Genomic DNA, 21,862 nt, shown 5'->3' with positions numbered 1-21,862 from the left:
CAAAAAAAAAAAAAAAAGGAAAAAGAAAATAGCTCCCGTGGCTAAAGTGATGTGGGGTTTGAGGTCGGATTCCACGTTGATCTTGCAGCAGTGGGAGAGGAAAGTACCCTTTGGCACGTGTGGTCAGGGAGAAGCTCAGGCCTGCTCGAGCTCTTCTCTCCAGGAATGATGCCTCTCACCCGCTTCCGGGCCTCCTGCGTCTGGGTTCTTTTCGTAGAAGTGCGTGGCTGGGAAGTGGAGGCTGGGACAGGAGCCCATGACACCCCCTGCTGCATCCCCTCCCCTCGCCGTGGGCGCCTGCGATCCTTGTTCTGGGCCCCACCCCAGGCTCTCTGTGTATCATCTAAGGTTTCTCCTCTTGGTCCTTTTATCACAACTTAACTATCCCCTGTGCCTATCTCTGCTGGGGACCAAATGAGAACTTGGGAAGCCCAGTTCAGGCTAAGATCTGCCTTTGAGCGCCTGTGAGCCACCAGGTCCCCATCCAGCGGTGTTTATGCTTTTGACAGGGACCTCCTGTGATCACATAGTCCTAACCCAAAGGAGTGAATGTAACTCTTCCCTTGGAAGCAGTCCATGCAAAAACATTTTAAAGTAATGCATATGCCTATTAAGGGAAATTTGAAAAGTTTGGAAGTGGAAAGAAGAGATAAAAATGCTTCTTAGTCCTCTCCACCGAATTCTCCCTCAAATGTTTTTATAAAAACGTAGTTGTAGGCCAGATACGGTGGCTTATACCTGTAATCCCAGCATTTGGAAGGTTGAGGTGGGAAGATCACTTCAGGTCAGGAATTTGACCTTGTCTCTCAAAAACATTTAAAAAGTTTGCTGCGTGTGGTGGCACCTGCCTGTGGTCCCAGCTACCCGGAGGCTGAGGTGGGAGGATCACTTGAGCCCAGGAGTTTGAGGCCATGGTGAACCATGATGACACCACTGCACTCCAGCCTGGGCAGCAGAGCGAAACCCTGTCTCAGAAATACATACACACGGGTGGGCGCGGTGGCTCACGCCTGTAATCCCAGCACTTTGGGAGGCCGAGGTGGGCGGATCACGAGGTCAGGAGATCGAGACCATCCTGGCTAACACAGTGAAACCGTGTCTCTACTAAAAATACAAAAAATTAGCCGGGCGTGGTGGTAGGCGCCTGTAGTCCCAGCTACTCGGGAGGCTGAGGCAGGAGAATGGCGTGTACCCAGGAGGCGGAGCTTGCGGTGAGCCAAGATGGTGCCACTGCACTCTAGCCTGGGCGACAGCGAGACTCCGTCTCAAAAAAAAAAGAAATACGTACACACACACATGCGTACACACACATACATACATATATACATGGATACATACGTACGTAAGTCTTAGTTGCAGTCACATTATAGATGCAATTTATATTTTGTATTTTTCATTTTTTATATATTCTTTAAAGACCTCACTTTAAGTGACTGCATAATGTTATACTAAGGTTTTTCAACCTTTCCCCCGTGAGTGAATGGACAATTGAGTTGTTTCTTTTTTTTTTTTTTTTTTTAAGTATTAAATATTGGGGCTGGTGGGCGCGGTGGCTCACACCTGTAATCCCAGCAATTTGGGAGGCCAAGGCAGGTGGATCATGAGGTCAGGAGTTTGAGACCAGCTTGACCAACACGGTGAAACCCCGTCTCTACTAAAAATAAAAAAATTAGCCAGGTGTGGTGGCAGGTGCCTGTAATCCCAGCTACTCAGGAGGCTGAGGCAGGAGAATTGGCTTGAACCCGGGAGGTGGAGGTTGCAGTGAGCCAAGATGCGTCACTGCACTCTGGCCTGGGCGACAGAGGGAGACTCCGTCTCAGAAAAAAAAAAAAAAAATTGGGACTGGGCACGGTGACTCACGCCTGTAATCCCAGCACTTTGGGAGGCCCAGCAGGGTGGATCACTTGCACCCAGGAGTTGGAGACCAGCCTGGCCAACATGGTGAAACCCCATCTCTACTAAAAATACAAAAATTAACTGGGCGTGGTGGTGTGTGCCTGTAATCCCAGCTACTTGGGAGGCTGAGGCGGGAGAATTGTTTGAACTGGGGAGGTGGAGGTTGCAGTGAGCTGATTGCAACACTGCCCTCCAGTCTGGGCAACAGAGCGAGAGTCTGTCTCAAAAATAAATAAATTTAAAAAAAAAGTATATGGGAGGATGTGTGTAGGTTACATGCAAATACGACACCATTTTATATCAGGGACTTCGGCATCCATGGGTTCTGGTTATCCTTAGAGATTCTAGAACCATCTCCCATGGATATCAGGGGATGACTGTACCACACACCGGGCATCTTAAACAGAAATGTCTCCTCCCACAGTTCTGGAGGCTGGAAGTCTGAGATCAAGGTGTATTGGGATGGCTCCTTCTGGGTCTGTGTGGGAGAAGGTGATCTTGGGTGGTCCAGGCTGGAAGTCCAAGATCGAGGTGTATTGGGATGGCTCCTTCTGGGTCCGTGTGGGAGAAGGTTCTGTGTCTCCCCCAGCTCTGGGTGGTTCTGGCGATTTTGGGTGGTCCAGGCTGGAAGTCTGAGATTGAGGTGTATTGGGATGGTTCCTTCTGGGTCCATGTGGGAGAAGGTTCTGTGTCTCCCCCAGCTGCGGGTGGTGCTGGTGATCATCTTGGGTGGTCCAGGCTGGAAGTCTGAGGTCAAGGTGTGGTGGGATGGCTCCTTCTGGGTCCGTGTGGGAGAACGTTCTGTGTCTCCCCCAGCTGCGGGTGGTGCTGGCAATCGTGGGTGGTCCAGGCTGGTAGACGCATCGTGGGTCCTGCCTTCATCTTCACATGGTGTTCTGCCCCCTGACAGTGTCTGTGTCCAGATTTCCCCTTCTCATAGGGACACCAGTCATCCTGGACCAAGGCCACCCCAATGACCTCTTGTAACTTCATCACCTCCATCAAGACCCTACCTCCAAGTAAGGTCAACTTCTGAGGTTCTGAGGTTAGGACTCCAGAGCGTCTATTTCTGGGGACACGATTCACGGATCCCAGCGGCCTTCTTGGGCGTGGGCAGGGCAGCTTTTCTCAGGCCTTCCTCCAACAGCAAGCCATTGCTGAGTGAAAATAGCAGGTTGCAAGACAGGATCTATGGTACAATTCCATTTTTGTCGAAAGTGATGCCAACGATAATGTGTTATACGCAAAGAAAAAAATCTGAGGGGCGTCCACCAAAATGTTGATAAGAGTGGTGTCTCAGGGCACAATTACGGGTGATTTTTGTTTGTTTTCTGCAGCAGCTGATAGGGACAGGCCTTTGGGGAGCTTTAGTGAACTCTTTGAAGTCACATGCATGTTCTCCATGTGGGTGCATTTAACTGGGAAGAATTCCTCTTAGCTTGCAATGGATTCTCAAATGGAGCTGAGATCCCCAAATATAAACCAGCTAACAGGGCCCTAAAATTCCACAGAGTCTCATTTTCTGCTGCGTTCTCTGGACCAGTGAGGTGCTGTGGAATGTTTGCAATAGAACCAGGAAGTGTGCCTCTGGGTAGGGCGACAGCCCTGGTGGAGAGGGTGAGGTCTGGGCCACCCCCTCGAGGCCAGCCAGGGCTGAGTGGCGGCAGAAGCCCCTGATGGAGGGTTTTTCTCCACTTGTATCCCAAGCAGGGTGCATGTTTGTGAGGCTTTCATAAAGCACCTGGGATAAAGCCATGCAGACCGGCAGGGATGGCCCAGCTCTTGGAGTGCCGTCCGGGCTGGGCCTCTGGTGCTCTGGCCTTCGTGAGTGAGTTCTTCTATGGCGGAGACTTAAGCAGACAAAATATTCCTTATTTGGGCCGGGTGCGGCAGCTTATGCCTGTAATCCTAGCACTTTGGGAGGCCAAGGTGGGCAGATCACGAGGTCAGGAGATTGAGACCATTCTGGCTAACACGATGAAACCCTGTCTCTACTAAAATAAAAAAAATAAAATAAATAAAAATAAAAATTATCTGGGCATGGTGGCGGGTGCCTGTAGTCCCAGCGAGAGGCTGAGGTAGGAGAATTGCTTGAACCCAGGAGGTGGAGGTTGCAGTGAGCCCAGATCGCGCCACTGAACTCTAGCCTGGGTGACAGAGCGAGACTCCGTCTCAAAAAAAAAAAAAAAAAAAATCCTCATTTGATGGCAAAACACAGCGTGGGAGTTTCCCGAGCAAGATGTGATCTTTCCGAAGATTATCCAGAATGACGCCATCAATCTTCTTTTTTGAGACAGGGTGTGGCTTTGTTGTCCAGGCTGGAGTACAGTGGTATGATTTCAGCTCACTGCAACCTCCACCTCTCAGGCTGAAGCCATCTTCCCACCTCAGCCTCCCGAGTAGCTGGGAGTACAGGTGCTCACCACCACGCCTGGCTAATTTTTGTATTTTTTGTGGAGACGGGGTTTTGCCATGTTGCCCAGGCTGGTCTTGAACTTCTGAGCTCAAGTGATCCTCCCCATTTGGCTTCCCAAAGTGCTGGGATTATAGATGTGAGCCACCACACCTGGCTCATCTGTTTTTCTTTTCTTTCTTTTTTTTTTGAGACAGAGTTTTACTCTTGTTGCCCAGGCTGGAGTGCAGTGGCACAATCTCAGCTCACTGCAACCTCTGCCTCCTGGGTTCAAGCAATTCTCCTGCCTCAGCCTCCTGAGTAGCTGGGATTACAGGTGCCTGCCACCACGCCCGGCTAATTTTGTATTTTCAGTAGAGACAGGGTTTCACCATGTTGATCAGGCTGGTCTCGAACTCCTGACCTTAGGTGATCCACCCGACTCGGCCTCCCAGTGTGTTAGGATTAGAGACGTGAGCCACAGTGCCTGCCTCATCTGTGTTTTTCTGCATCAACAGGTCCTGCATTTTTATTGCTGGCAGTGTTCTGTTGCATAGATGGATTGCAGCTTGTCTGTCCTGTACCCTGTCTAGGAACACTTGGATCCTTTCCAGTTTTTGCCGACTACAAATAAAGCTGCTATAAATATTCGTCTTACAGGTTTTTAATGTGGAAGCAGGTTTTTATTTCACTTGAGTAAATATTTAGTAGTGAGGTTCCTTGGTCATAGGATAAGTGTATGTTTATAAGAAACTGCCAAACTGTTTTCCAGAATGTCTGTCCTATCTTGTGTTCCAAGCAGCCGTGATTCTTGTTCCTCAGTATCGGCAGCCTTTGATACTGTCAGTTTTAAGAAACGTTTAGCCATTCTAATAGGTATATGGTGGCACCTAAAGTGTTTTCTTTTTTTTTTTTTGAGACGGAGTCTTGCTCTGTCACCCAGGCTAGAGGGCAATGGAGTGATCTTGATTTACTGCAGCCTCTGCTCCCCGCGTTCAGGTGATTTTCAAGCAATTTTCCTGCCTCAGCCTCCCGGGTAGCGGGATTACAGGCATGTGCCACCATGCCCGGCTAATTTTTGTATTTTTAGTAGAGATGGGGTTTCACAGTGTTGGCCAGGTTGGTCTTGAACTCCTGACCTCAGGTGCTCCACCCAGCTCAGCCTCCCAAGGTGCTGGGATTACAGGCGTGAACTACCGCACCCAGCCCTAAAGTGGTTTTATTTTACATTTCCTGATGAGTAAAGTTGTTGAGGGTGTTTTCATACGCTTATTTTCCACTCAGATATCTTCTTCGGTGAAGTGTCTGTTCATGTATTTTGTCCATTTTTCTTATTAGGTTGGCTGTTTTCTTACTACTGAGTTTCAGAATTTTTTATAAACTGTCAGATATTTAATTTACAAAACACTTTCTTCTAGCATGTGGCTTGTTTATTTATTTATTTACTCTGAGACAGAGTCTTGCTTTGTTGACCAGGCTGGAGTGCGGTGGCGCGATCTTAGCTCGCTGCAACCTGCGCCTCCCGGGTTCAAGTGATTCTCCTGCCTCAGCCTCCCGAGTAGCTGGGTTTACAGGCATCACGCCTGGCTCATTTTTGTATTTTTGGTAGAGACAGGATTTCACCACGTTGGACAGGCTGGTCTGGAACTCCTGACCTCAAGTGATCCACCCGCCTCGGCCTCCCAAAGTGCTGGGATTACAGGCGTGAGCCACCGCACCTGGCCGTAGTTTGTATATTTCAAGGAATTGCTCCGTGTCACTTTAGTTGTTAAATTTATCAATATAGAGTAATATTACCTCAGCCTTTTAATGTCTGTAGTGTTTGTATTATTTCATTCCTGAGATGGTTTTCTGAGATGGTTTTCATTCCTGAGATGATTTCTGGTTTTTGTTTTTTGCTTGATCAGTCTGGCTAGAAGTTTATCAATTTTACTGATCTTTTCAAAGAGTTAGATTTTAATTTCATCGATTTTGTCTATTTTTGTTTAGATTTTATTGGTTTCTCCTCTTATTTTTATTATGCCATTTCTTTTGCAGTCTTTGGGTTTTATCTGTTCTTAAAATTTCTTAAGGTGAAATTTTAGATGATTAAGCCTTTTTATCTGATAGAAATATATAATACTACAGATTTTTCTCTAAAGCACTTGTTCTAACTATATTTCACAGATTTTGATATGCTGTATTTTCATTTTCCATTTAGCTCAAAATATTTTCCGTTTTCCCTTGAGATTTCCTCTTTGGTTCATCTTATTTAGAAATTTGTTGTCTAATTTCCAAATATTTGGGGATTTTTTTGATATCTTTCTGTTATTTATTTCTAGCTTAATTTCATTATGGTCAGGGAACATAGCTTGTATGGTTTTGAATCTTTATTTTGTTAAGGTGTGATTTATGGCTGATCATATGCTTTATCTTGGTGAACATCACACGTCCCCTTGGAAACACTGTGTGCTGCTGTTGGGTTGTGTGTTCTGGAAATGTTGGGTGGTGTGTTCTGGAAATGTTGGGTGGTGTGATCTGGAAATGTTGGGTGGTGTGTTCTGTAAATGTTGGTGAGGTCTGGTTGTTTGAGGGGTTGTTCAGGTTAGGGTCTTTTGCATTCTTGCTGATTTTGTTTGTTTGTTTGTTTGAGACCGAGTCTTGCTCTGTTGCCCAGGCTGGAGTGCAGTGACGTGATCTCGGCTCACTCCAAGCTCCACCTCCCAGGTTCGTGCCGTTCTCCTGCCTCAGCCTCCCAAGTAGCTGGGACTACAGGCGCCCGCCACCACGCCTGGCTAATTTTTTTTGTATTTTTAGTAGAGATGGGGTTTCACTGTGTTAGCCACAGGAGATCAACAGTCTCGATCTCCTGACCTCGTGATCCGCCCACCTCAGCCTCCCAAAGTGCTGGGATTATAGGCGTGAGCCACCGTGCCCAGCCCATTCTTGCTGATTTTTTTTGGCCCCTTGCTATACCTACTACCAAAGAACAGCATTGAAACTTCCAATTATAATTTGTCTGTTTCTCCTTTAATTCTGTTTTTGCTTTATGTGTTTTGGAGCTCTGTTATTAGTTGCGTGTACATTTGGGATTGCTATGTTTTCATGGTGAATAAACCCTCTTATCATTATTCAATGTTTCTGTTTGTTCCTGGTAATTTTCATTGTTCTGAAGTCTGCTTTATCTGATACTAATACAGCCACATTATTAGGATTTGTGTGATTAGTCTTTTTCTATTTTCTTATTTTAGCTATATCAGTAAAGTGTGTGTCTTACGGATAACATATACTTGGTTTTCATTTTTTATATGATTTGACAGTTTCTGTCTTTTAATTGGTGTGGTTAGATTATTCACTTTTTAAAAAAGAAAATACTATTTGTTACTATATATGTAGTACATATAGTATATATAGTATAGTATATATTATGATGCATCTTTATTTATTTATTTATTTATTTACTTACTTATTTTTTTTGAGATGAAGTCTTGCTCTGTCGCCCAGGCTGGTGTGCAGTGGCGCAATCTCCGCTCACTGCAAGCTCTGCCTCCTGGGTTCACGCCATTCTCCTGCCTCAGTCTCCCGAGTAGCTGGGACTATAGGTGCCCGCCACTATGCCTGGCTAATTTTTTGTATTTTTAGTAAAAATGGGGTTTTGCCGTATTAGCCAGGATGGTCTCAATCTCCTGACCTCGTGATCCGCCCACCTCGGCCTCCCAAAGTGCTGAGATTACAGGTGTGAGCCACCGTACCCGGCCTATGATGCATCTGAATACGATTTTCTTTGAGTTTGTCTGGTTTCCCTTTGCAAATCTTGATGTTAATTTATGTCCTTCAAGAAATTTGGCAAGTTTTCAACCATTATTTCTTAAGATGGTTACTTTTATATATCTTACCTCATTTATAGATCATATACATTTAATGTAATTATTGATATGGTTGGATTTAGGTCTACCATTTAATTATTTTTTTATGTGTTTTCTCTGGTTTTTCTTCCTGTTTCTTTTTTCATTCCTTCTTTTAGATTATTTGATTATTTTTTAGTACTTACTGTCTTTTTTACTGTTTTTCTTTAAGTGATTGCTATAGGCATTACAATATACATACATAACTTCACACGGACTTTTTAGAGTTAATATTTTACCATTTCAAGTAAAACATACAAGTTTTCCATCGCGTAGGCCCATTTACCTTCCCCTTATTATTTCTGGTTGTTGTATGTATCACCTTTACGCATGTTGAACCTTCCCCCACTCCCCTGACAAAAAATTTAACACATTTTTAAAAATGTGTTAAAAGTTACTTTTAACACTTTCACGTATTTTCAGTAATTTAAGAGGGGCAAATAGTCTAGAAGATGTACCTGGGTATTTCCCATTTCTGTCGCTCTTCCGTGGTTCCCGAAGTGTTTTTCTTTCCCTCTGGGATCATTTCACCCACCAGCCTGAAGAACTCGCTTTAGCATTCCTCTTAGAGCAGGATTGCTGGTGACAGATTCTCAGTTTCCTTCATCTGAGAATCTCTCTGGTTTGCCTCATTCCTGAAGGACAAGGACATGTTTACAGATACAGGATTCTGAGTGGAGAGTGATTTTATTTCAGCAGTTTAAAGATGTCTTCCCATTGTTCTTTATGGTTTCTGATGACAAATCAGTCTTTTGAACCCTCATTTGCTTTGTTTTATGTTTCTTTTCTCTGGCTTCTTTCATGATTTTCCCTGTGTATTTAGTTTGTCAGAGTTTGAGTACAATGTGTCTGGGTTTGATTTTCTTTGAGTTTCTCTTGTTTTTCTTTGATCTTGAATCTGAATATTTATGCCTTTCAACATATTTGAGAAGTTTTCAACCATCATGTCTTCAAATATATTTTTCTTTACCAATCTCTTTTTCCTGTCTTTCAGGGACTCCAGTGACATAAATGTTAAACTTTTAAATATTTTCCCACAAGTCCCTGAGGCTCTGTTAAATCTTTCTTTCTTTCTTTCTTTGTTTCTTTCTTTCTTTCCTTCCTTCCTTCTTTTCTTTTTTCTTTTCTTTCTTTCTTTCTTTCCTTCCTTCTTTCTTTCTTTTTTCCTTCTTTCTTTCCTTCCTTCCTTTCTTCCTTCCTTCCTTCCTTCCCTCCTTCCCTCCTTCCCTCCTTCCCTCCTTCCCTCCTTCCCTCCTTCCCTCCTTCCCTCCTGCTTTTCTTTTCTTTTTTTCAGAGTCTCGCTCTCTCACCCAGGCTGGAGTGCAGTGGCATGATCTCGGCTTCCTGCAACCTCTGCCTACTGGGTTCAGGCGATTCTCCTGCCTCAGCCTTCCGAGTAGCTGGGATTGCAGATGCACACCACCATGCCCAGCTAATTTTTGTATTTTGATTAGAGATGGGGTTCAGCCATGTTGGCCAGGCTGGTCTCGAACTCCTGACCTGAGGTGATCCACCCACCTCGGCCTCCCAAAGTACTGGGATTACAGGCGTAAGCCACGATGCCCTGCCCACCGGTCCTTTTGGTGGGATGATTTCTGTTGATCTGTCTTCAAACTCACCAGCTCTTTCCTCTGTCGTATCCGTTCTGCAAATGATCCCATCTAGTGAATTTACAATTTTCTGTTACTTTATTTTTCAGTTCTAAAATTTGTCTTTATTTTTCGGTTCTAAATTTATTTGATAGTTCCTCCTCTTCCTACTCCTCCTCCTGTTCTCCTTCTCCTCCTTTCATCTTCCTTTTTTCTTTTTAAATAAATTTGATTTCTTTGCTAATTCCCCCACCAATTCCAAGAGTATTCACCTTCACTTCATGGAAAATAGTTAAAATTGCTGCTTTAGAGTGTTAACCTGATAATCCCATCATCTCTAGCATCTGAAGGTTGTCAGCCATGGATTGTCTTTTCCTTTGAGAACTGGCCAGACTTTCCTAGTTCTTGATATGTTGAATAATTTGTCAAGGAACTGGATTATATCCTGGACATTTTCTATATTATGTTGTCAAGCTTTGGGTCCCATTAAAATCCTATGGAGAGAGAATGTTGATATTTTTGTTTGTTTTAGCAGGAAATCAATTGATGAGGTCCAGGCTGCAAGTTCTCTCTCACCCTTGGTGGGTGACGATGCCAATGGGAGTTCCGTTTCTAAGCCTTTGAGGTGCTGCTTCGGCGCACCCTTGTGTGGGTCGCTTGGGGGCTGGTCTGGGACTTGGACATAGTTTTGCTTGCAGCTCAGTCCTTAGCACGTTTTCTATGGTTCTCTGTGTTCCGTGCATATGAAACTTGGGGTTGAACCTCACACTTGTATCAGTTCATGGAATTCGGGGACCCCCATTTTGTCCTTTCTCCTCTGGGATTTCTCTCACATTCTCCATCCAAGAGAGATCCTACCTCTGGCACACAGATATGCCTGTTTCTCTCCCTGCCACCCTTTCCCTAGCCCACGCCGCTGTCCCCTCGGCTGAATGACTGCAGCAGCCTCTCTGCTTCCCATCGGGCCTCGCGCTCCATTTTCCACATCAGTCACAGCCAGAGCCATCTTCCAGAAACACAAATTGAACTGCTCCCCCTTCTTAAAACCTTCCCAAACCTTTCTGATGCTCTCCTAACAAATCTAAGCTCCTTCCTGCGTCATGGGGTCTGGCTCCTGCTTGCCTCTCCACTGCAGCCCGTGGCAGCTCCGGCCAGCACTGTCCTGTCACCTGGAACTTCCTCCCCACCCCTCCTGCAGCTGGCCGCTCTTCAGCACTTGCTTTAGGGCCACAGCTGCTTCCTCAGAGAGCCTCTCACCACAAGCCTGTCTTGGGTGAGCTCAGAGGAGGAGATCTCGGCTTGAGCTCCAACCCCACGTCCCAGCCCTGCAGGGAGGGAGGGTCTTTAGTGCCCTCTGGCCCTCCCAGCTCACTACTTGGTGAGCATGACAGTGTGTAGTGGACTGAGGTGGTAACTGCCCACTCCTTCCTCCAGCTGTGACCTCTGCCCTTCCTACCCTGGGTGTTCCTGCGTTGGGAGGGGCCCTGACTGTCAGTGCCTTCCTGCTTTGGGACTCAGTGCCTCCCAGTGCAGGAACACCGAGATATGGCATGTGGTGCTTTGCATACTTTATCTCATCGAATTCTCACGCAGGCCTGGCCAGATGAGATGTTTACATTCCCATCTTACAAATGAGAAAATGGGTGCTTGGAGAGAGAAGGCGGGTTCCCCACGGTCAGCCAGGGAGAGTCATGGAGCTGGGCACAAACCCAGGCATGCCTCTGAGGCCACACCCTTCCTGCCTTGCCTGTGGGCCCTGGCTCCTGGCGTGCTGGGGCAGGGTGCAGGGTTCTCCTGGGGTTGGCTCTGATGGTGGATCCCCCCCCTTCTGCTTCTTTCTCGTCCTCTGTCCTAGGAACTCAGGCTCCTCCGCCTTTGCCCTGCAAGGCTGGTGTCCCTGTGTGTGGCAGGCCGGAGCTGGGGTGCTGCCCTCCAGGAGGGAGAGGCTGAATCCCCAGCTGCTGTTGCTGTGTGGGGAGAGGTGAGGTGGGGGGACAGCTGCCATGGTGCGTGAGGGAGTGAGTGCACGTGTGTGTGAGTGACATGTACACACACTCGCCCAGATGCACACACATGCACACACAGGCAAGGATGTACTGTTGCCACTGAGGAGGAGGGTACGTGGCATCATGTGTGCACATGCATTAAAACACACGCACTTACCCAGATGCATAGCTGTGCACACACCTGGACATACTCAGTTTACTCCGAGAGTGGTGGATGTAAGGGGTGTGTTTGCATGCATGTGTATGTGCTCACACGTACTTAACTAGATGCGCACACGCTCACATGCATGTACCTCTCTGGATGTGCACACACTCACATGTACTTGGATATGTACATGTTCCCACGTATGTGCACATGCTCACGCACATACTTACCTAGATACACACACACTAACACATACGTACCTAGATGTGCACATACACACGTACTTACCTAGATACACACACACTAACACATACATACCTAGATGTGCACACACACACGTACTTACCTAGATACACACACACTAACACATACATACCTAGATGTGCACACACACACATGCACACATGCACATATTTACCTAGATACACTAACACATACATACCTAGATGTGCACACACACACGTACTTACCTAGATACACACACACTAACACATACATACCTAGATGTGCACACACACACATGCACACATGCACATATTTACCTAGATACACACACTAACACATACGTACCTAAATGTGCACACACACACGTACTTACCTAGATACACATGCACACGTACTTACCTAGATGTGCACATGTGCACACATACAGACATGCCATCTGCTTCTGAAGGTGAGCAGGGCCCTCAGCTGTGCTCACACCCTCCTGTGTACACTCTGCCCCTAGCCTCACTGGGACTCGCATCTTCATCTTCTATTTTTATTTTATTAATTTAATTTTTAATTTTCTTAATATTTTTATAGAGATGAGGTCTCCCTATGTGACCCAGGCTGGTCTCGAACTCCTGGCCTCAGGTGATCCACCCGCCTTGGCCTCCCAAAGTGCTGGGATTACAGGCATGAGCCATGGCGCTCTGTCCAGCCTGTTAATTTCTAATTCTCTTCCCTTCCCTGCCCTGCCCTGCCCTGCCCTCCCCTCCCGTGTTCTCCCCTCCCCTCCCCTCCCCTCCCTTCCCCTCCTCCTCCCCTCCCCTCCCTCCCCTCCTCCTCCCTTCCCCTCCCCTCCTCCTCCCCCCTTCCCTCCTTCCCCCCTTCCCCCTCCCCTCCCTTCCCTTCCCTTCCCCTCCCTTCTTTTTTCTCCTTTCCTTCCCCTTCCCTTGTTTGCTGTACTCTCTATGTGAGGACTGGTACGCAGTAGGTGCTCAGTAAATGATTGAAGACCTGCGTTTCTCTTCCAACCTTGCCACTGAATGGTTGGGTTCCCCTGAACAAATCCTTTACCGTCTCTGGGCCTCAGTTTCCCTGCCTCATGGCTGGGGATGATTTGCCCCTACTAGGTGGGCTTATGGGTCCTGGCCTGGGGTTGGTACCCTCTGACCCCTCTCCTAGAGACCCCTGGTCCTCAAATAAAACTGGCCCTTGAGACTTAGGGTTTCACAGAGTGCAGAGGGGCTGTCTTAGGGCTGCTCATGGAACCGCTCGGAGGAGGTGGTCCAGAAACACCACTCATGCCTGCCCGGCATGCAGTGGACGGCCCCGTGGAAGCCTAGATGCCCTCCGTCGAAGGCATCAGGCAGGGTGGATCAGCCGCCTCTCAGAAAACCCTTTCAGTGGGAGGGGGCAGGCTGTGTCCCCACGGGAGCGAGAACTGGGCCGCAGGCGGGACCGAGGAATTCCGTCTGCCAGTAATTCCTGTGTGTAGGCTTCTCTCGGGAGGATAAACTTGGGTCCAGAAAATCTCTTTAGATTCCACCCCCACCCCAGGCCCCGCCCAGATATTTTCTTTTCTGGGCTGGACGTCTGCACTTCATCCCCCTCTGTGGGACGGGATAGGACCAGGACAATCCCCAGGGCCGGATTACCCGATTCTGGGGCACATTCTGGCCACGGAGCTTTCTGGAAACCCTGTTCCCACAGTGTTGTTACGAAGATGCCTTTGCCCTGGAAAGCCTGTCCCGGCCCCACGACTTCGACGGTACTGCAGCTCAGACAATGCATCAGTATGAAAACAGGAGACAGGAAGTGGGGGCTGCAAAATGAGAGGCCTTCCCGGAATCCCAAGAGGGGAAGGGGAAGAGAGGCCAGGCATGTGAGCAGGCAGAGCCCGTGAGAGGTCACCCCTGTGCGGCCCAGGGGAGGGGCCCTGCTCGCCGTCCCCCTTTCTCCCGAGGCCTCCTGAAGCGGCCTGTGTGTATGGAACTATCTGTATCCTGCGTAGTCTGATTCTTCACCTGCCAAAGATGGAAAGTCCCATCGTGCCTGGACAGGCAGAGCTCTTCCAGCCAAGAGACTGGGACCCCAACCTCGTTCCTTGAAGAGAAGCAGCTTCTGGTTCCTGCAAAGGGAGAGCCTAGGGACCTTGCCGGAGCCATAAGGCCCTGGGCCAGTCTCTCCTCTATGAAGTAAACTACTTTCAGCACGGATCTCAAAAGCTAAGTCCCATTGAGGTTGGGCGCGATGGCTCACACTTGTCATCCCAGCACTTTGAGAGGTGGAGGCAGGTGGGTCACCTGAGGTCAGGAGTTTGAGACTAGCCTTGCCAACACGGTGAAACCCTGTCTCTACTAAAAATACAAAAATCAGCCAGGGTGGTGGCTGATGTCTGTAATCCCAGATACTCGGGAGGCTGAGGCAGGAGAATTGCTTGAACCTGGGAGGTGGAGGCTGCAGTGAGCCAAGATTGCGCCACTGCACTCTAGCCTGGGCAACAAGAGTGAAACTCCATCTTAAAAAAAAAAAGTTCCACTGGGGCCGGGTGCGGTGGCTCATGCCTGTCATCCCAGCACTTTGGGAGATCCAGACAGGAGGATTGCTTGAGACTAGCCTGGGCAACATAGCAAGACACCATTTCTACAAATAATAATAAAAAAAAAATTTAGCCAGGCATGCTGGTGGTGCACTTGTGGTCCCAGATACTCAGGAGGCTGAGATGGGGGGATCGCTTGAGCCTGGGTGGTTGAGGCTGCAGTGAGCTATGGTCACGCCACTATACTCCAGCCTGGGTGACAGAGAAAGACCCTATCTTAAAAAAAAAAAAAAAAAGCCGTGCGCGGTGGCTCATGCCTGTAATCCCAGCACTTTGGGAGGCCAAGAGGGGCGAATAACGAGGTCAGGAGATCGAGACCATCCTGGCTAACACGCTGAAACTCCGTCTCTACTAAAAATACAAAAAAATTAGCCGGGCGTGGTGGTGGGCACCTGTAGTCCCAGCTACTCGGGAAGCTGAGGCAGGAGAATGGCATGAACCCGGGAGGCAGAGCTTGCAGGGAGCCGAGATCTCACCACTGCACTCCAGCCTGGCGACAGAGCGAGACTCCATCTCAAAAAAAAAAAAAAAAAAAAAGCCCTATTGACACCACCAGTGGCTGGCTAAGGCACTTTATTTGGTCACAATTCCTGTAGCTTGCAGACTCCAATGGGCTCTGTCTTGTGACCTCGCCCATGTCACTTCAAGCTGTTTCTGCCTCCATTGCAGTCTCCATCAAGGAACACGAGGTCATCGTAATTCAGATGGCGCTTCCCAAGTCTAGGCTTGGGAAGGCAGCATCACTGACCCCTTCCTGACCGGCACAGGGCTCTCTCTTAGATTCCACCCCGACCCCAGGACCCGCCCAGATATTTTCTTTTCTGGGCTGGACGTCTGTACTTCATCCCCCTGTGTGGGACGGGACAGGACCAGGACAATCCCCAGGGCTGGGTTACTCAATTCTGGGGCACATTCTGGGCTGCGGTTGGCAGAGATCATCCTCCCTTTCTCGCCGGCCACCTCTGATCCCGCGTCTTCAGTCCCAAAACCATCCCTGCACCTGCTGATCACAGAGCGACTGTGAGTAGCTGAGTGGTCGTCTGTGATCATGACAGTTTACGTAGCGTGAGGACGTGGGGCTGTGACTTCTGTCCCGACTACATTTTTGTTAATTCGCTCATTCATTTCTCATTTGTTCGCCTGGTTCTTTTTTTTTTTTTTGAGACAGAGTCTTGCTCTGTGCCCCAGGCTGGAGTGCAGTGGCACAAGCTCACTGCAACTTCTGCCTCCTGGGTTCAAGCAATTGTCCTGCCTCAGCCTCCTGAGTAGCTGGGATTACAGGCGCCCATCACCATGCCCGGCTAATTTTTGTATTTTTAATTGAGATGGGGTTTCACCATTTTGGCCAGGCTGGTCTCGAACTCCTGACCTCAGGTGATCTGCCCACCTTGGCCTCCCAAAGTGCTGGGATTACAGGTGTGAGCCACCACGCCCAGCCCTTCGCCTGGTTCTTGAGAGCACCTGGCACCGTGTCTCTGAGATGGGGGTAACGAACTCGTGCAACACATCGTCTTGGGGCCACGTGATGTGAGCTCTCACAGAGGTCTGAGCAGAATGCACTGGAGGTGGGTGGGGGAAGGGGAAGGGGACCCAAAGGCTTCCTGTGGAGGTAGCATTGAAACAGGCTTTGAAGTATATGTAGGAGTTCGCCAGGCACATCACCTGGGGCCTGGGCATTAGGGGAAGGAGGCCCCACATCCTTCTCTCCTTGGTAAGCTACTCTGGCTCCAGGCTAGTCTCTTTGGGGATGGCTTTGTGGGATCTGTTGGAGCTGAGCGTCCAGACAAGACCTCATGTCTTGGTCCGGGGTCTAAACCCTGGAGCTTGTGTCTTGGTCCTGGGTCTAAACTCTAGTTCTCTGTGGGCCATTCCCGAGTCCGGGTCTCACTGTTTTTTCTTTTTTTTGAGACGGAGTCTTGCTCTGTCGCCCAGGCTGGAGTGCAGTGGCACGATCTCGGCTCACTGCAAGTTGTGCCTCTCGGGTTCATGTGATTCTTCTGCCTCAGCGCCCCGAGTAGCTGGGACTACAGGTGCACACCACCACGTCCAGTTAATTTTTTTGTATTTTTAGTAGAGACGGGGTTTCACTGTGTTAGCCAGGATGGTCTCGATCTCCTGACCGCGTGATCTGCCCACCTCGGCCTCCCAAAATGCTGGGATTACAGGCGTGAGCCACCACGCCCGGCCGAGTCCGGGTCTCACTGTTGTCTCAAAGGCAGTACATCCCAAACCCAACGCATATTGTCCATATTAAAAACAAAACCAAAAATGAAACACAAGATGGATGTTGTGGGGGTGTGGGGGACGTGGAACCCTTGTGTGCTGTTGTCAGGAGTGTGAGTTGGTGCAGCTACAGTGGAAGGAAGCTTGGCGTTTCCCGGGAAAGTTAAACATGCAGTGACCACAGGACCTGGCAGTGCCACTCCTAGGTACACACCCTGAAGAACTGAGAACAGGTCTTCAAAAAACACACGCCTCTACATGAGCGTTTGGAGCAGCACTGCGTACAGGACCCACGATGTGAAAACCTCGCACATCCATCAGCTCGGAGGACAAACGATGTGGCCTCTCCACACAAGGGAAGTCCCTCAGCCGCAGAAAGGAGTGAAGCACCTGACATGCGGCACAGCGCGGACGAACCTGGGAGACGTCACGCCAGGGAAACGAGCCAGACGCAACAGGCCAAACGCTGTGCAATTCCGCTTCTGAGAAGTAGCAGGAACAGGCAGTCGTACAGAGACAGGAAGTCGATTCGGGGCTGTTGGGGGCTGGGGCGAGTGTCGGGGCGGGCAGCTGCTGAATGGCACAGGGTCTGCAAAGGTCCTGGCTCTGGATGGAGGCGGTGGTTGCACAGCACGGTGAATGTGTTGACGCAGCTGAATTGTGCACTTTAATACAGTCGATTGTTAACTTTAAGTTATATGACTTTTACCTCAATTAAAAAAAAAAAAAAACTCGGCAGGGCCCACTGGCTCTCACATGTAATCCCAGCACCTTGGGAGGCCGAGGCAGGAGGATCACTTGAGGTCAGGAGTTCGAGACCAGCTTGGCCAACATAGGGAAACCCCGTCTCTACTAAAAATACAAAAGTTAGCCGGGCGTGGTGGTGGGCGCCTGTAGTCCCAGCTACTCGGGAGGCTGAGGCAGGAGAATTGCTTGAACCCGGGAGGTGGAGGTTGCAGTGAGCCGAGATTGCGCCACTGCACCCCAGCCTGGGCAACAGAGTGAGACTCCATCTTAATTAAAAAAAAAAAAAAATCGACCGGACATGGTGGCTCAAGCCTGTAATCCCAGCACTTTGGGAGGCCGAGGCAGGTGGATCACCTGAGGACAGGAGATCAAGACCATCCTGGCTAACACGGTGAAACTCCATCTCTACTAAAAATAGAAAAAATTAGCCGGGCGTGGTGGTGGGCGCCTGTGGTCCCAGCTACTCGGGAGGCTGAGGCAGGAGAATGTCGTGAAACTGGGAAGGGGAGCTTGCAGTGAGCCGAGATCACACCACTGCACTCCAGCCTGGGTGACAGAGTGAGACTCCATCTCAAAAAAAAAAAAAAAAATCCCACTCACCTGCTCAAACAAGCTCCTCTTCTCAGCCCCCTCCAGCCTGCAGGGCGTCTGGGATGTAGCCCCAGGTTTTCCTACTATCGGGTTGAGAACCTGCCCTTCCCTGTCCAGTGTTGTCCTGCCTCTTGCCCTCTCCCTGACTGAACCTGCACTGAGTGCCCGGGTCAGTCTCCGGCTGTGTTCCTGCCTCCCCAACCTTCAGCAGGCAATGTGAACTGCCGAAAAATTACTCTGGTATGAGTGCAATTTTGCCTGAGGTTTCTGTTTCTCCCAGGCGACTGCAGAGCCTCAGTGTTGATTTAAACAATTTGCACCGCGGTTGGGGGAGCGGTCCCAACCAACCTCTCTCAACTCCCAGGCTTCGGGTTCCTGCCGACTCTATTATTGCTACTATTTCTAGTAATTTCTACAAAAAAAGGCCCAGAGCCCCTCACTTGTGATGCACCTGCCTTCTCTCTCTTCTCTCTTCTCTTCTCTTCTTTCTCTCTCTCTCTCTGTCTCTCTTTCTTTCTTTCTTTTTTTGAGACGGAGCTTTGCCCTTGTTGCCCAGGCTGGAGTGCAATGGCGCAATCTCGGCTCACTGCAACCTCCGCCTCCTGGGTTCAATCGATTCTCCTGCCTCAGCCTCCCAAGTAGCTGGGATTACAGGCACGCACCACCTCACCTGGCTAATTTTTGTATTTTTAGTAGAGATGGGGTTTCACCATGTTCGTCAGGCTGGTCTCAAACTCCTGACCTCAGGTGATCTGCCTGCCTTGGCCTCCCAAAGTGCTGGGATGACAGGCATGAGCCACCGCGCCTGGCCCACCTGCCATTTCTAGTGAGACCTCCTGGTTTGTGTAGGAGCAGTGGATGACGATGTGATGATTTCCCTAAGAGCGGGTGCCATACAGCCGATCCCTGAGGTCAATTAGAAGGATGCAAGTGTTTGAGAACATATTTGCAGGGTGTCATCCTTGATCTCGGTCTCCCAGTGATTCAGCCTGGGGATGGATGTGAGCAAGGGACTCCAGGGAGGCGTCTGTGCCATTCTGAGAGATTGTGAGATGGCCTGTTGCCATGGTGACCGGAGAGTGATGAGGTGTTTACTTGGCAGGGAGTTCAGGGAACCCACCTTCCTATGCAGGAGGTGATTGCTGGTGTCTGCAGAGCCCCCTGGCCCATCCCCATGGCCCCCTGGATTCCCCTCCCCGGGGTTTTGTCCACAAGGGAGCCGCTTTTGACCGTGTGAGGTCACGGGACTGGGCTTCCAACAGCTCCATGGAGACCTGGACGGAGGCCACGTGCCATTCGGCACACAGCAGGGTGTCCGCCTCACTTTGGGCTGTCCGAAAGGACTGCGTGTAGGCGGAAGGGCGTGTGGACATGGATCCACTGGTAATGCCTAGCTCTCCTCTTCATTTGCTCTCCCTCGATGGCTGTGGTGCGCTGGGGGGCCCTGGCTGCGTCTTCGTCCGTGGGAATGGAGGCACTCCCTCTCCATCAAAGCCACCCTCCTGCACCCCTCCTGACCAGGCAGGGGATTTGGAATCTCACTGCTTTTAGAGGAGACATCTCTGTTGGCAGAGAGTTCCTAATCTTGGCCTGGCCGAGTTTCCCCATCACCTGCAGACTCATTTCACGGATGGACACCCATTTCCACTGGCCAGTTTGGGTGGGCGCGGGACCCTTCGGGTAGGATTTGCAGCGGACTGGCCAGTTTGGGTGGGCGCGGGACCCTTCGGGTAGGATTTGCAGCGGACTGGCCAGTTTGGGTGGGCGCGGGACCCTTCGGGTAGGATTTGCAGCGGACTGGCCAGTTTGGGTGGGCGCGGGACCCTTCGGGTAGGATTTGCAGCGGACTGGCCAGTTTGGGTGGGCGCGGGACCCTTCGGGTAGGATTTGCAGCGGACTGGCCAGTTTGGGTGGGCGCGGGACCCTTCGGGTAGGATTTGCAGCGGACTGGCCAGTTTGGGTGGGCGCGGGACGCTTCGGGTAGGATTTGCAGCGGACTGGCCAGTTTGGGTGGGCGCGGGACCCTTCGGGTAGGATTTGCAGCGGACTGGCCGGTGTAGGTGGGCGCAGGACCCTTTGGGTGGGATTTGCAGCGGAGCCGATGGGCCGCTGGGAAGGAGGATTCCCAAGTGCAGGCTGAGAGGAGCCTGCGGTGGCTGGCAGTGGAGACATCAGCCGCCAGGCCTGCTGAGGGGGGTGCAGTGGAGACCGGTCAGCCTCGGAGCCGGCGCCCATTTGTGCAGCTGGAGACAGGACTGCCGGGTGTTTTTTTTTTTTTTTTTTTTTTTTTTTTACAGCCCCAGGCATCAGGCCTCTGAGTGTCTGAGAAGCACCAGCCCCTCCCTGAGGAGCCCCATCTTCTGGGTGTGCAGCTGGTGGGGGCATTGCTTCTGGGACTTGTTATTTATTTAGGAGGTTTTAGTGGTATTTATGTCTGCACAGTGGCACACAATAGTTTACTTTTATTATGACATAGTTCCTTCCAATTTGTTTGTGTTGTGTTAACATTACAGCAACGTGCACGAAGCTGAAGAAATTCCACCCTGATCCCAATAGCTCAGCACTTGAAATTTTTTGTTGTTGTTGTTAATAGCTTCTTATTTAATTTCTTTTTTTCCAACTTTTATTTTAGGTTCGGGGGTACGTGTGCAGGTTTGTTACGTGGGGATGTTGCGTGATGCTGAGGTCTAGGGTATGGATGACCCCACCACGTGGATAGTGAGCATAGCACCCAGCAGGTCGTTTTTCAGCCCTCGCTCCCTTCCTCTCTCAGCTCTTTTTTTTTTGAGACAGAGTCTTACTCTGTCACCCAGGCTGGAGTGCAATGGCATGATCTCAGCTCACTGCCACCTCTGCCTCCTGGGTTCAAGCGATTCTCCTGCCTCAGCCTCCCAAGTAGCTGGGATTACAGGAGCACACCACCATGCCCGGCTAATTTTTGTATTTTTAGTAGAGACAGGATTTCACCATGTTGCCCAGGATGGTCTTGAACTCCTGGCCTCAAGTGATCCTCCTGCCTTGGCCTCCTGAAGTGCTGGGATTACAGACGTGAGCCCACCGTGCCTGGCCTCCCTCCCTCAGCTCTTTAGAAACTGTGTTCTCTGCCAGGCGCAGTGGCTCATGCCTGTAATCCCAGCACTTTGGGAGGCCGAGGCGGGCGGATCACGAGGTCAGGAGATTGAGACCATCCTGGTTAACATGGTAAAACCCAGTTCTCTACTAAAAATACAAAAAAATTAGCCAGGCCTGGTGGCGGGTGCCTGTAGTCCCAGCTACTCGAGAGGCTGAGGGAGGAGAATGGCGTGAACCTGGGAGGCGGAGCTTGCAGTGAGCTGAGATCGTGCCACTGCACTCCAGCCTGGGCAACAGAATGATACTCTGTCTCAAAAAAAAAAGTGTTCTCTTTGGGTTCTTTTTTATATGCAGGCTCTCCTCCCCCCTCCCCTCCTTATCTTCCCCATCTTTTTCTTTTGTTGCATGATTGTAGTCAAAGTCTAGATAAAATACTAAGTAAGAAAAGAAGGAAAGTGTTTACAATTTTAATATATCCTGGGTTACTCTGTGATGTGAATTTCAAATTTTG

At 49.6% G+C, this 21,862-nt stretch overlaps 1 protein-coding gene across 3 annotated transcripts in view; it reads left to right on the top strand.

The window, feature by feature from the left end:
- PRKAR1B (protein kinase cAMP-dependent type I regulatory subunit beta) overlaps positions 1-21,862 on the top strand; it is a 185,887-nt gene that overhangs the window by 16,462 nt on the left and 147,563 nt on the right. The gene's annotated exons all lie outside the window — the stretch shown is intronic.

This window comes from Pongo pygmaeus, chromosome 6 (assembly GCF_028885625.2).
Source record: "Pongo pygmaeus isolate AG05252 chromosome 6, NHGRI_mPonPyg2-v2.0_pri, whole genome shotgun sequence".
NCBI lineage: Eukaryota > Metazoa > Chordata > Mammalia > Primates > Hominidae > Pongo > Pongo pygmaeus.
This window is presented reverse-complemented; position numbering and strand designations above follow the sequence as displayed.